This window comes from Centrocercus urophasianus, unplaced genomic scaffold (assembly GCF_019232065.1).
Source record: "Centrocercus urophasianus isolate 14NV4802_14NV808 unplaced genomic scaffold, USGS_Curo_1.0 seq_11, whole genome shotgun sequence".
Classification (NCBI taxonomy): Eukaryota; Metazoa; Chordata; class Aves; order Galliformes; family Phasianidae; genus Centrocercus; species Centrocercus urophasianus.
The window spans coordinates 2914852-2929713 of NW_024884253.1; positions in this window are offsets into that span (position 1 = coordinate 2914852).

Genomic DNA, 14862 nt, shown 5'->3' on the forward strand with positions numbered 1-14862 from the left:
CAACTTTAAAGGTTGGGTTTCTGTGTTACTGAGGTTTTCCAAAACTGTACAGGCATTATGGGCAAATGGCAATAAGGTGACAGTCTGCACGGAAAGGTTGGGCTGTGCACCTGACTACAGACTTCATTTTAGCAATTCAATCTTGTCATAAAGTGTAATGGTTGTTAGGAATGTGTATTAATGAAAATATGAAGTAGTAGGTCCCTAAGGGTTCTTAATATGGGGCAGTGAAAGCTGTAGCACAAATGGGTATTTTTTTAGTTCCCATATTCCTTATTTGCAAACAATCTGGAAGCTTGTTTTCCCTAACTTTTTAAAGAATTAAGCAATGAAAAATATCTTTTGGGATTCTTTTCCTTGGGACTATGTCATTTTTGTGCCAAGGATTGGGGCTTCTTCCACTAACAGGAAGCCATTCTCCATAGATGTATTCATACATTTTCCATACATGTGTTCTGCACATGTCTTTGCTTGGTCATGGACATACAACTGTTTTGTGAAGCTTCTGCTATTGCTTCAATTAGCTGTGCCTTAAGAAGAACACAGAATCGTAGACTATTTCAAGTTGGAATAAACCCATAAGGATCACTGAGTCCAACTCCTGTCTCCACACAGGACAAACAGAGTTTACTGTTTAGTTGCAGTTGTTCTAACTCTTACACAGCTCTAGGAGAGCCTTGTGAAATAAAACATAATTTTATACAATGAAGAAGGTATGGATTTGTGTTTTCTACTTCAGCAACGCAAGAAACATCCTGGCTGGGACCATCTCACTGGCTGGTGCCTTTTTGCTCTGTGGAAAGATGCCCATCTTCCTGTGGGCACACATTTCTGTAACTGCTCTGTAATCATACAATCATTAAAGTTGGAAAAGATCTCTAAGATCATATAGTCCAACCATTCACCTATCAATGCTGTCCACTAAACCATGTCCCTAAACTACATCTACCCTTTCCTTCAACACTTCCAGGGACGGTGACACCACCACTTCTCTAGGCAACCTGTTCAAATGTCTCACCATTCTTTCTGAGAATAAATTCTTCCTAATATCCAACCTGAACCTCCCCTAGGGCAACTTGAGGCCATTCCCTCTCATCCTACCACTATCACCTGGGACAAGAGGCCAATCCCCACCTTGCCACAACCTCTCCAGGAGTTGTAGAGAAGCCTCCCCTTCTTCAGATTAAACAATCCCAGTTCCCTTGGCCACTTCTCATAAGACTTGTCCTTCAGATCCTTCACAGCTTCATTACCCTTCACTGGACACGGTCCAGGGCCTCGATGTCTTTCTTGTACTGAGGGACCCAAAACTGAACACAGTATTCAGGCTACAGCCTCACCAGGCGACTGTTGCTGATACAAACCAGGATACCATTGGCCTTCTTGGCCACCTGGGCACGCTGCTGGCTCACATTCACTCGAGCATCGACCAACATCCCCAAATCCTCTTCCTCCACGTAGCTTTCCAGCCACACTGCCCCAAGCCTGTTGTGTTGCCTGGTGTTGTTGTGACCAAAGTGCAGGACCTGGCATTTGGTCTTGTTGAACTTGGAAGTGATTATCAACGGGAATTTAGAGTGTGTTGGCACCAGGCTCTGAAAACTGAGCTTCTGCGATGCTTGTGACAGGCTGTTCTACAGTGAGAAATGTGATGATTAAGATGTTGCCTGCTGATCACATTGGCAAGAAAAATGCTGCCAGGAATAAGTTCAGCAGAGGATACAAAGCCAGTTTTTAGATGCCAAGTGTTGTCTTCTCATCTTCCCTGGACTGATTTTTGCCATACAGGTCCTGACAAAGGTTACATTTGGCTATTTCCGTCAGCCCCCAGCCATATAACGAGCCTGAGCAGGGAATACTGGGGCTATTTACTGGGCACACAAGGGCAGCCAGAGCTTCTCTTGTTCTCTATAGCAATTTCAGCTCATCAGACATTTTTCATTCAAGAGCATTAACCTACAGTCTAACATTATGCACTATATGCTCTTAAATTTTTATTTAGTTACATGCACTTGAAAGCAAATGGTCTCTTTTTCCCCTGGTATACCCACATAACTCCTCTCAGCTCTAATGGGATTTACATGGGTTTATCAAGTGATAATCAAAGTCTATTCTTCAGTCTTTGCTAACATTTACCATGTAATTTCCTGCTCTCCTAATGCACAGGGAGTATAACTTTGTGCTGCTAAGTGCAATGCAACAGGGGAAAAAAAATTAAGGTCAGAGCTCAGCTTTACCCATGGAAATCTGTTTCTTACACAGCTCTTTTTAAAGTGTTGTGCTAAATCATACAGAATTAAGTGAATCAAAGTGAAAACTATTTTAAAAGTCAGTGTCCTTCCAGCTCTACCCTGCCCTTTGTGGTATCTGAGTCTAGTTGAGCCTAAGTCTTTGTAGAGTCCCACAAGTGACATGTTTGTGTAATCCAAGGGGTGGAACACCTCTGCTGTGATAACAGGCTGAGTGGAGGAGAAGGCTCCAGGAGATCTGAGAGAAGCCTTTCAGTATCCAAAGCAGGTCTATAAGAAGGAAGGGGACAGACTCTTTAGCAGGGTCTACTGTGATAGGAAAAGGGAAAATGGTTTCAAACTAAAAAAGGGGAGATCTAGACTGAATATAAGGAACAAGTGTTTTATGATAAGGGTAGTGAGGCACTGGAACAAGTTCCCTAGAGATGTGGTGGATACTCTGAGCCTGGATTCAAGATCAGGCTGTACTGGGCTCTGAGCACCACGATGTAGATGTAGGTGTCCCTGTTCATTGCAGGGGAGTTGAACCAGATGGCCTTCAAGAATCCCTTCCTATTCAAATAATTCCATGATTCTATGAAATATCTCATGCCACCAGACCTGGGACTTCTTAGTTCCCATGCTAGGTGCCTGCTTTGCCACATCCTACATCCACAGCCGCGAGTCGATCTCTCTCTCACAGAGAAATTCCAGTGCCTGGTGAAAGCAAAAACTGCAGCATACACTGACACATCTTTCCCTCTGCTTGAAGTGGGGACTGGGTCACTGCAGGGGGGTTGGACTTGATGGTCTTCAAGGGTCCAACTCAAACAATTCTGTGATTCAGCGATTCCATATTGGAGCAGGCAGTAGGCCAGGAGGGACCATGCTGTCTGTTGGAGAGGAATATAAAGAATCAGAGAATCATAGGATGCCCCAAGTTGGAAGAGATCCCCAAAGATCACTGAGTCCAACTCCTGGCTCCACACAGGACCATCCAAAAATCAGACCCTATGTCTGAGAGCACTGTCCAAACGGCTCTCCGGCAAGCTCAGTGCTGTGACCCTTGGGAGGCCCAACCACCCTCTGGTGACAAATCTTTTCCCAGTATCCAATCTGAACCTCCCCTGTTGCTCCTTCATGCCATTCCCTCAGCTCCTATCTCCATTATCAGAGAGCAGAACTCAGCACTGTTGCTCTGTTCACTATGAGGAGTTGTAGGCCACCATGAGGCCTCCCTTCAGCCTCTGCTCTGTGCTGAACAAAGCCAGGGACCTCAGCTTCTTCTCACACATCTTGCCTCCCAGACCCTCAGGTGCCTGCAGCCTCCCACCAGGCAGGCATGAAGCAACAAGCCCTTCAAGCACTGCTGTCTCAGCAGTTCAGTGCCCAGAGGAACCCAATGCGAGTGACTGTGCACGGGGCTCCTCTCAGCACCTGCCTTCAGGGCAGAAAAGTCCACTTCATAACTGATATCACCGAGCCACAGCCAGTTCTGCAGTTTTTCCAAAATAAATCATTTTTTACATCTCTGTTTTGTAATGTTCAGAGGGCCAAATTTTGCACCACATTTTTCTTTGCATGAAACATACACGGAAACACAGAGCCCAAGCACATTTTATACATATTTTCAGTCTTGAATCTCAGTATTGCCCTCCACCACAGCAGAAGAGACTTGTGAAAGAGGAAGCTGAGCAGAAGGAAGTAAGGAAAGGCGCGCAACTTTAATAACCACTAACACAACGTCTAGCCACTCGCCCAACCACCTCCCAGGGAAAATCAGATTAGCTTCCACAATACCACACAGATTTCAGTTCACTGGAAAAATCGAAAAGGAAAGCCACACGGGGTGGCTGCTGCGGGGTGAATTTGTGCCAGATGATCACCACCAGCTCATGGCAGCTCGAGGGACTGGCGCGTGTTTGCTGGGGTACTGTAACACAGACAGCTTGCTGGGGAAGCAGTGCGATCTGCTTTTATCCAGCAACTGAAAGAAAGCAGAGGAATGGGTTGGGTTTTTCACATTTGTATTGGAAAACACGCTTGCTCTAAGGGGAATGTCACACAGGCTCAGCTGCAGGCAGATACAGCCGGCGGCATCCCACACACATACCAACACATACACAGGGAGCACACACAGTATGCAAACACCCTGCGAGCCCAAGTAAATACCTCAAAAATCATTTGTGCTGCAGGGGATAGAGAGTGCCTGCCCACACACAAAATTAAGAAGCTCATTAGTGTTTAAATATTTCCTTGCAGCTTTGGTACTACTGCTGCTTCAGTGAGTAAAAAACTAGCAAGAACTAGGGACGGAATGGGAGAAGAATGGCAATGGTTTTGAGTAGCTAAGATAAATGATAAAACACAAATCACAGAACCGTGGAATCAATGAGGTTGGAAAAAAACGCGAAGATCTGATAGTCCAACCATCAGCCCATCGTCACCATGCCACTAAACCACCCTCAGTCCCTCAGTGCCACATCTCCACGTTTCTTGATCACCTCCAGGGATGGTGCCTCCACCACCTCCCCGGGCAGCCTGTTCCAATACTTCACAGCTCATTGTGAGAAGAATTTTTCCTAATATCCAACCTGAACCTCCCCTGGCACAACTTAAAGCCATTCCCCCTCACCTTATCTCTGTCACCTGGTAGAAAATGCTGACCCTCCACCTCAACACAGCCACCTTTCAGGCACTTACAGAGACCTATAATGTCTCTCTTGAGCTTCTCCTCTCCAGACTAAACAATCCCACTCCTTCTGCTGATCCCCATAAGACTTGTGTTCCAGATCCTTCACAGCTTTGTTGCCCTTCTCTGGACACACTCCAGGGCCTCATTATCTTTCTTGTAGTGAGAGGCCCAAAACTGAACACAGTGTGTGAGGTGCAGCCTCACCAGCGCTGAGTACAGAGCAGTGATGACTTTATTCTGACCCAGCAGCAACCTTACTCGGGTCCTTGTACATGGAAGAGCTACTTGTGGTCTTCAGTAAGAAAGGATAAAGGAAAAGATCAGAGAAAAAAAAGGCCATAGGAAAACATGTTTTCACTCTCTGAAGTATGTCATCGGAATTGATGACCTATTTTGATACATCCACTCAAGGTGCAGTGCGTTTCCTGGGGTTTGTCAGGAACGCTCAGCAATCACCTATAGTTAGAGAAAGAAGTGGAGGCTCTATGGAGCTGGCAGTAGCAAGATAAAATGCTGCTCACCTGTCGTCATTTTGCAATTTACCCATCCCAGACAGAAGTTAAGAGAGGTGACAAAAATTAGGATGTGGAGAAAAGGTCTGAACTTGCAGCGGGGGAGGTTTAGATTGGATATCAGGAAGAATTTCTTCATGGAGAGGGTGGGTTGAGCATTGAAATAGGCTGCCCTGAGAAGTGGTGGAGTCCTCATTCCTAGAGGCCTTCAGGACACGTGGAAATGGCACTAATGCACAGGGGTTACTGCTGGAATTTGGTAGGCCATGTTGGTGGTTGGATTTGGTGATTTTGATTTTTTGGTGGTTTTTTCAAATCTGGCTCATCCTATGAATTTATGGTGCTGTGATTCTATTTTGTTATCTCTTTGAGTGCTACCAGTAATACGGTGCCAGGGGAATCAGCAATTCCTGAGATACGTTGCTGCTGTTTTTACTCCTCCCTTGCTGTTACTGTACAACTCAATGTGGTTAGATAGACAGTTGGAACAAGGACAGATTTATACTTATCTCCCCACAGACTGGACTTTTGGATTTGCCTGTTTCTAAAAGTTTCTGAACACAATGGTTTTTATTTTACTTGTAGCCAGAGTTTTGTTGTTGCATCCAATGGCACAGAAGTTTCACTGCAGGTAGCAAAGCCATACATGTCTCTTTCCAGGCCTCCAGGGGTTTAGATAAGAGATGTTTCTGCATCCAGAAATGCGTCTAGCATGTCAAAATGGAAAGATCCTTGCATTATACTTTTAAAAAAGGTGGTGGGAGTGCTTCCAGACTGAAATATTCTATTATCAGAATATGCACTCTCCAAGGTAAGAGTCTTGGAAATAGCTTTCCTTAGGACCAAAGCTTTATACGAACATAGAAGACGGATAGAGAGAAAAAACATCCCCCCTTCAAAGCTTACTAATTGCTGCTTGCATTACAGTTGTGACAGCCTAACATTTTACAGCTCATTTCTCTTAACAGCTGATAAATGGTTTGGTTTTATGTGCTATTCCCTGTCTGGAGAAGTTCACTTGCATCAACAAAATAAGATCAATGTTCCCTGAGCACAGCTGCAGCAAGGCAGCTGGCTGCCATCAGTCCCTATCAAATTCACCTCTACTGCTTTGCTTCTAGCTTTGCCATGGGCTCATTTCGTGACCTTGAGCGTGATGTTTCACCTGTTGAGGTGCCACCTGCCTCACCAGTAAGGGAACAATTCTTACCCTTTGAGCTCTTCACGCAAAGCGCACAAGTAAAAGCTGTGCATGAAGAGGCCTTTCTGGAAATTATTCTCATGTTCATAGCTGTTCTTGCCACATTCTGGACACAAAGGGAAGAACATTTCATATAGACACAGGGAATATTCCTTTAATGAAGTTTATTAGAAATGAACGTGTATTCTTCACTCTGATTAAGAGGAAAAATAAAAACAGGCTTTTTTTCTCCTTTCTGATTTCTCCAATTGATATTTGTGGTTTTGTGTATTTATCCAATAACTTCTAAATGTATTTGAGAAAACTGTACAATGGTTGAGAACCCTGATGGTTTTTTTTAAGCTGCGTGAGCCCCACAGCCCAGTTTCCATTGCATCGCCTCAGGCAGCCGTATACCAATACAGCTGCAGCAGCACAGAGCTGGAGAGAAAAGCAAGGGACAAGAATGCTTTTGACAAGAATGCTGTCACCGAAGGCTCAGCATCTTAAAACTGAAGTGCAAAGGACTCTATCTTCAGGGAACTGGAAGCCTCAGAAGACTTCAGGATGCTCAGTTGATAGGTCAAAATTTATTATCCCAGGCTCCTATGCCAGGAATTGCAAAGCAATGATGTGTGTGGTTTATAATTATTATTTTTTTAAATCATAGAATCACTGAGGTTGGAAAAGACCATTAAAATCCTCCAGTCCAACCCATCATCACCATGCCCACTAATCGATGTCCCTAAGGGTGCACAGCCTGTTAGGAGGATGTTGGAGGACTCAGCAGAAGAAAGGGAGATAAATCTACAGAATTCTTTTTACAGTCCTCTATGAGTATGTTTTTTGGAACAAACAAACCCAAACACTACAACTAGTTTTCATTTCAGAGGGAAGCATCTGAATCCCAAAGACAGCTGGGACTGAACTAATGTTTATGTGCTGTGGGTGCTCAAGGGAGAGGACCCAAAAGCAAACAGGGAACTAAGTAATTTAGGAGGGTGGAGGCACCTTAAAGGGAGAAAGAGGAACTGGCTGCCAAGAAACTACCTTGGGAAAAAAGCAAACACAAACAACTCCATGGACATGGACAAATGTAGGGTGGAGACTGAAAGGTTTCTAATTCATGGCTAGCTTGCTATACACCCTAGGACTGGAAAATTAACTGTTTTGTGGTTGAATTCTAGCAGTTCAGGGTCAAGGCATCTCATGGTGGTGCACTGATGACTCACGAGCTTCTTTCAGGCACAGGATCCTATGGCCACGCTCTTTGTAGGATGGTCCTAATCTATGTGCTGCAATACTTTGCTCAGGATAGGTCATCAGGCCTAAATATTTCCTTTTATAGAAATAATAGTGAATATTAAATGATAGTTAATAATAATAATAAATATTTCTAAGCAAATTTACTAAAAGCATGAGATAAAGGGCTTATTCCTTAATTAGGGTAAATAGGGACAGTTCTTACTTTTGTGGCCACTCTATAACAACGAAGGATTTGATTCAGGTCAAATTATTTGCTGAAAGAGGACTTGATCTTCTTTTGGGCCAGGAGTATCATTAGCTTCTTCCTTAGTCTGTTCTTCCAAAATACTTACTGATGAAAAAGAGAGGAAAAAGGATGAATCATTGCAAAGCTGCAAATATTTGGCTGGTTTATCAGTAGTAAAAGCCACTCTCCTGTAGTAATCTCTTCCTCTGTGGGCTCACTTCAGCTTATTTTAGCTCATGAATGAATGTATCAAGTATGACCCTTGAAATTCAAGAAACAAATACTTTCACTAGAATGAAATGCAAAATAATGAAGGAATTTTGGTCTATGTGCCTAAAAATAAACACGACCAAGCCTGTATTTCAGGGCATCAAATATTCCACAGGTGACTTTCCAGTAATTCTGGCATTTGACACTACAGCTGCAGCATAAGAAACACAACAGAAGCCTAATGAACTCTAAAACAGTCCCTATTTATTGTGGTAAATAGTCTAGTACTTGTACTATTTTGACTGAGAGAACATTGTTTGATATGGTAGCTTAAAATAACACCATTACAGCTATTGAATGTGTCCTTTTGAATTTTGCTTCCTGCGGCTGACTTCTCAGGCAGAGATTGACTGGAGGGATGCAGGGATCACATCTATCTGCACAACAACTGGGGCTGTGAACTTTCTCCTAATTTCTGCTAGATGTGAAGAGAACACCCTCCAACTCTTCAGTAGCTCTAGAGAAAAGAAGCTCTCTCCACTGCAAAGAAATTGCAGATAAAATCAAAATTCTCTTGCCAAAATTTAGGTTTTATGGAGCCCCATAAGACAGCAGCTCTGTGCACAAAACACTGAAACTCAGCTTCTTTGTAATAGAAGATATTTAGGGGAAGGTATAGAATTGCTTCGAAGCTTTCCAACTCAGAAAGAGACTACTGATAGTAAGACTGAACAAATATATTTCAGATCAAAACAGCTATAATCTTATAATTACTAACTGATTTTATCAAAAGATATTTTGAAGCCTTGTAAAAGAAGAATTTACACCATGATCCAATAGTGCTTACGAGCATGTTGTACTGCTTTATGGTTAAAAAAGCTGCAATCTGTCTCCAGCAAAAAACTCCTTTGGAATGAATTTAAAGACTCCACAAGCTCGATTCCAGCTATATAGTCTTGCTAAGTAAAACTGCATGGCTTGGCAAACTGAAATTGGAACTGGAAGCTGGATACTCTGAAGGGACCTTCAGTAAGTGATTTTTTTTCCCCATCTATAAGTATTAGATTAGAATAATTTTCTATAGCATAGACAAGCATTTTGCAGAGATTCAGGGTTGGTCTAGAGGCCACCAAAGTCAACAAGAGATTTTCTGCTGATCTCTGGAGTTGCCTCCCAGCTGGGAAGCTCCAGGCACTGCACAGTCAGTGCACGGTGAGCCCGTGTTCACCCTGCATCTGCAGCAGCCGATGCCTCACTTTAGCTACCAGCAGCACAGGGGCTGTGACAACAAACGGACTGCCTTTGTGTCCTTCGTGGTGCCACGTCTTCGGAAGACTCTGCCTATGGATTTTGGAGTGGATCCTAAAACATGGATATTCATCTCTTACTTCAGCTTCTAAAATGTTAGCAGGTACTCTAAGCAGCCAACAGGGTCGGTAAAGATCTCATTGCTAAGCTCAGAGCGTGATCCAGGTGACTACAGATGTATAATTCAGGACAAGATGCTGAGCACTCTCGTCTGCTTCAGTGTGACTTGTTTGAATGAAGAAACCTCCGTTATAGATGCTTCGCTCAGATTAGCTCTGCCTCATCTTTTGGCAAGGCATTTTGGAACTGCTGCAGCCTGCAAAGCTCCCAGCGAATATGGAGAGAAAGGAAATGTGGAAGGCACAAACCCATGCAAACACTAGCTGTGGTGTCCCTGTTCATTGCAGGGGAGTTAAACTAAATGGCCCTCAGAGCTCCATTCCAATTCCAGGGATCCTATGACTCTATGAAACACATCCCCAGCATATGCCATGAACGTGTGATGTGGCGCTAATGCTGAAGCTCACAGCCTCCTAAGCCTTCCTCTGAGAAGCTCAGTACCTGGGCTACATAACTGCTTTTTCACATCATCCTAAAGCTAATGCAGAAATGTTAGGAATCCATTGAGTGTACAGCCATATACCCTCAAACCTTCTAAATTCAAGCCTTCTCTAAAACGTAGAATTGTTTTGACAAATCACATTGTGTTCTGGCAATTGGTGTAATCTGGTCATTAACGAAGACAACTGCTGTTAAAAATACTAGAAGCTTCTGGAATTCTCACATTATCAAGATTAAGTGAGACTGTTGCTCTTCTCTGCAAATACTTTCATTGGTACCTGGCTAGGAGCAATGACCTCCATTTCTATTCTTGACATCAACACCTGCGAGTTTCTGTTGTCAAAGTGCTCAGCTTCTCCCATTACAGCAAAGGGGAACCAATAAGTAACTGTGAAGACAATTTGCTTTTTAAGCCTGAAATCTCTCAAATTCCTTTACAGGCTTTGTTTTTACTACAATCTGGTCACATTCCTCTGGTTTAAATCAGAGTAAAAGAGCAGAGGAGTAACCAATAACAGGAACTTGAAAAATCTCTACCCCTGCTTGGTAAATAAACAGAGCAGCTCAGTTTGTAACTAGCTCAACATCAACAAATACAGGAAAAGGCTGATGCAGGAGCTGATCTAGCAACAACAGAACAGTAAGGAAATATTTGCCTCTCCCTTAAGCACAACTCCAAACTTTCCCTTCAACTGTAGAAGTTTTTCCTTAAGCTACAGGTAACAGCTGGGGACATAACAATCGTATGAAGACAAAGAAAAAGAGCCATTGAGCACACTTGGTCTTCAGTGCTCAGACAGCTTCACAACACAACACCCAGTATCTTCCATAGCTCTGGAATTACTATGCCTATTCAACAGATTAGAACTGTGGGCTTCAGAACACTAAGTGACATAAAGGCCCCCAGGATGCTCATAGCAGAAAAAAGGCCTAACTCCACACTGCTTCTTCTAACCTGTAAACCCGCTGAGGGTTAAATATCCTGTATAGTTACAATGCTTGTAAGTGTTACAAAGCTAACAGCAAAGCACAAAATGTATGTTTCTAAATAAATAGTAAGGAATAATCCCCAGCTGATTTACAAAGCTCCTTTCCTTGCTGCAGCCAACTTCCTAGAGAGGCAGGCATCCACAGCAAAGAAATGTTTGACTCCTTGAGACAGTCATCATTTGGTACATTCACTGTTCCTTTGTCTCTTGCTGTTTCTGAAGCAGCCTTTACTCAGTGCAGTAATTCTGTGACAAAGCCAGATAGTCATACTTGTTAAATGTTTCAATAAAAAGTAAAACTGTTATACTCTTATTTGGAGGGAGAGCAATATTTTCGAGAACAAATTTGTATTTAAAGCTGAATTATTAATATAATATTAATATATATAAATATCTTAATATAATATTTATCTTAACGTTATATAAATATTAAGACAGGGATCTCCTAGAAGGAGTCTAGCAAAGGGCCAAAAAAAGGAGAGGAGATGAGAGGAGAGGAGAGGAGAGGAGAGGAGAGGAGAGGAGAGGAGAGGAGGGGGAGGAGAGGAGAGGAGAGGAGAGGAGGATAGTAGTAGGTTTAGTTCAGCTAGAAGGGACCTACATAGCAAGAAGCCACTCCTGTGTGTGCCTTAATCAACCCATTTAGTCCTCCAAAGAAAAGCACGTTGATTTAAGTCCAACCACAAGCCTTCTCTCTTCCTTTTTTGGTGCAATACTTTTCCCACGAAGTAAATAAACTCAAGTGTGGTAGTGTGGTTGATAGATACTAAAGAGCAGCTTTGAAACGGGCAAAGTTGTTGAGCCTGTGCTGAGAAAACTGGTAGGTAGAACTAAGGGCTTAACGTGGCAAAAAGGATAATACAAAAAAAATCTCTCTTTTTATACTGTGAAACATGCCAGTGAACATCAGTTAGCATAGAAGGGACACAGAATGGGATATTCAGGAGTTGGACAACCATAGAATCCTAGAATCCTTAGAGTTGGAAGGGACTGTTAAAGGTCATCTAGTCCAACTTTCCTGCAATGAACAGAGACACACACAGCTCAGTCAGGTTGCCCAGGGCCTGATCCAGCTTTGCCTTGAAAGTCTCCACGGACGGGGCATCCACCACATCTCTGGGAAACCTGTTCCAGTGCCTCACCACCCTCACTGTAAAAGAAGTTTTCTTATATCCAACCTAAATCTCCCTCTTTGAGCTTGAAGCCATTTCCCCCTGTTCTGTCACCACAGGCCCTGCTAAGGAGTCTGTCCTTTCTTTCCTGTAGCTCCCCATCATACAATGAAAGGCTGCTATCAGGTCATTTCTGAGCCTTCTCCTCTCCAGGCTGAACAGACCCAGTTCTTTCAGCCTGTAAAATCCTGCAAAGAAAGTATTTTCCAAAGCACCACTGTCTTCTGACCGTATCTGGTAAGGTATTTAACTCTATATTTGATACATTCAAAGTCTCATGTTAAAAAATTTGTATAAGAGCACCTACAGTTTCTCTTCAGAATCCTAAGTGATAACAAATAATCAATCCATAATTAGGCAACTGAAGAGCGTGGATCTGAACTCAAGAAAATTACAGTCTTCTTTTATTCTCTTTGTATTCCATCCTTCAGAGAAGTAATGGATGAAGATTTTAGAGGTATGACAGAAACCTTCTACCTAGATATGCTTCTTCAGGCTGACTTAAAGTTATGAGGTCATTCATTCAGTGGTTCCCAAGCAATGACTTCATTTAGACAGCAGGGACTCCCTGTGCAGCCATCATAGAATAAATTCAGGTCGTAAATACAGGTCAGCAATGTCTCAAGAGCAACTTAAAGTAACTGTTTTTTAACACAAGGAAAATGTAATGCAGGAGGATTGTCTCTGAAACAGAATACAGGATTGGAAGAATTTCTCCATCCTAGAACCAAGTGCTAGAATGTGTTCCTTTCAGCGTATCCCACTCTGTAACACAGCTATCAAAGTTAAAGACAGTCCAACAGAACAACTTCTGCCTCTATCCACCAGTGTTTGGTGGAAGTGCAGAGAAAGAAAAATTTTCATGGTCACAGATTATGTGAAGATGGAGAGAACCCTAAAACTCGGGGAAAAGGCATACAGAACAAGTACCAGTCCTGTATTCCACTCCTAAAATCCAAACCAACGTAGCATCAAAGTCTTCATGATGCTGGGACAGATTCCATGATGACTGGTCATACTGTCTCCACTCCATCCACCTAGAACTAGAAGAAGCTGACAGCAAAGTTGTAGAAACCATAACCGAATAAACAGAGGTTGGAAAATAAACAATTACAAGAATCAATATTCACATTAATTGAAAACAACTTGCTGAAAATGAGACTGGCCAGCAATGATCACCTATATCCACAGAAAAAAACACTGTGTATTTGCATCTGTTTTGAAATAAACCTACAGAAAATCATTCTCAGATATCTGATACTTCACTTCAGCAGCAGAAAGGATTGTGGCAAGATTTTTTACCATTTCCCAGGGTCACCAACCACGAGACCAGGCTGCCCAGAGCCACATCCAGCCTGGCCTTGAATGCCTCCAGGGATGGGGCGTCGAGTTAAAATCCCTGTTCATTGCAGGGCAGTTGGACTAGAGAAACTTCAAAGGTTCCTTCCTACTCAAACAATTCTATGATTCTATGATAAAATATTCCTCAATAGCCATCTTCCCTGCTAGCTGGACAGATGTCCCATGGGCCCAGTGTCACCCTGGAGAGCGGGAGGATTATATCTATACATTCACATCTGACTGCTATATGTGTGTGGAAATTTGCATGAAGTACAAGAACCTCTTTGATCAAAACACCGCATACATTTTACACATCAAGGGGCTCTACAGGAAAAGTGTAAGCTTACCAAAGCAGCTGAAGGGATTTGGGGAGGGATTTGACAGAGAACAGAGGGACGACACTGCTGTCACAGTTTCTGTAAAATGCTGACTTGCTCTGAATAACAACAAAGAACCAGAAATACATAATGACTCAATAAGAAAAAAATAAGCTTTTTCGATACCTGTTTGACTAACTGAAAGTGTAAATGTTGCAGGTTGGCTCAGAAATGGAAAGCTGTATCTTCACTGGGAAAGCCACCAAGAACACTCCTAGAAAGTATGATAGCCCAACCCTGGCTAACTAAGCCAATGTTAGTCTTGTTTCGTGGGCTCTTTTCTTTCTTTCCAGAAAGCAAAGCCACCAATGAGGACAAACGTTTTGATTTTCTAGAAAGCTAAACAAACTCACTGATCTCTTACTTCTACCTTGTCACTATGCTGAAAGGCCAGGTGGGGTGGCTCATGTTGCCACCAGAAAACAAAGTGGCTTTTCTCCACAAAGAAAGTATGCTGGGTGGCCTCCCTTGCTGATGTGTCTGCTTTTAGACAGTAATACCAAGAAAATTAAAAAATAAAATGTTTCTGGGTTTTTTTGTTTGTTTGTTTGCTACCCATTGGGAAATCTAGTAGATTATTACTGTGCTTCTAATTAAGACATTAACATTTGCTTTGGAGGTTTTAGTTAATAACAGCAAGTCATCAAATGGGTCCCCCAGCCACTAATTAGTTTTTTCCGTACAAAATTTTCCTGACTCTGCACGGTTTTGCTGATTTCCCGTGGAACTTTCCTTAAGAATTTCTTTGTATCTCTTCTCTTCTCTTCTCTTCTCTTCTCTTCTCTTCTCTTCTCTTC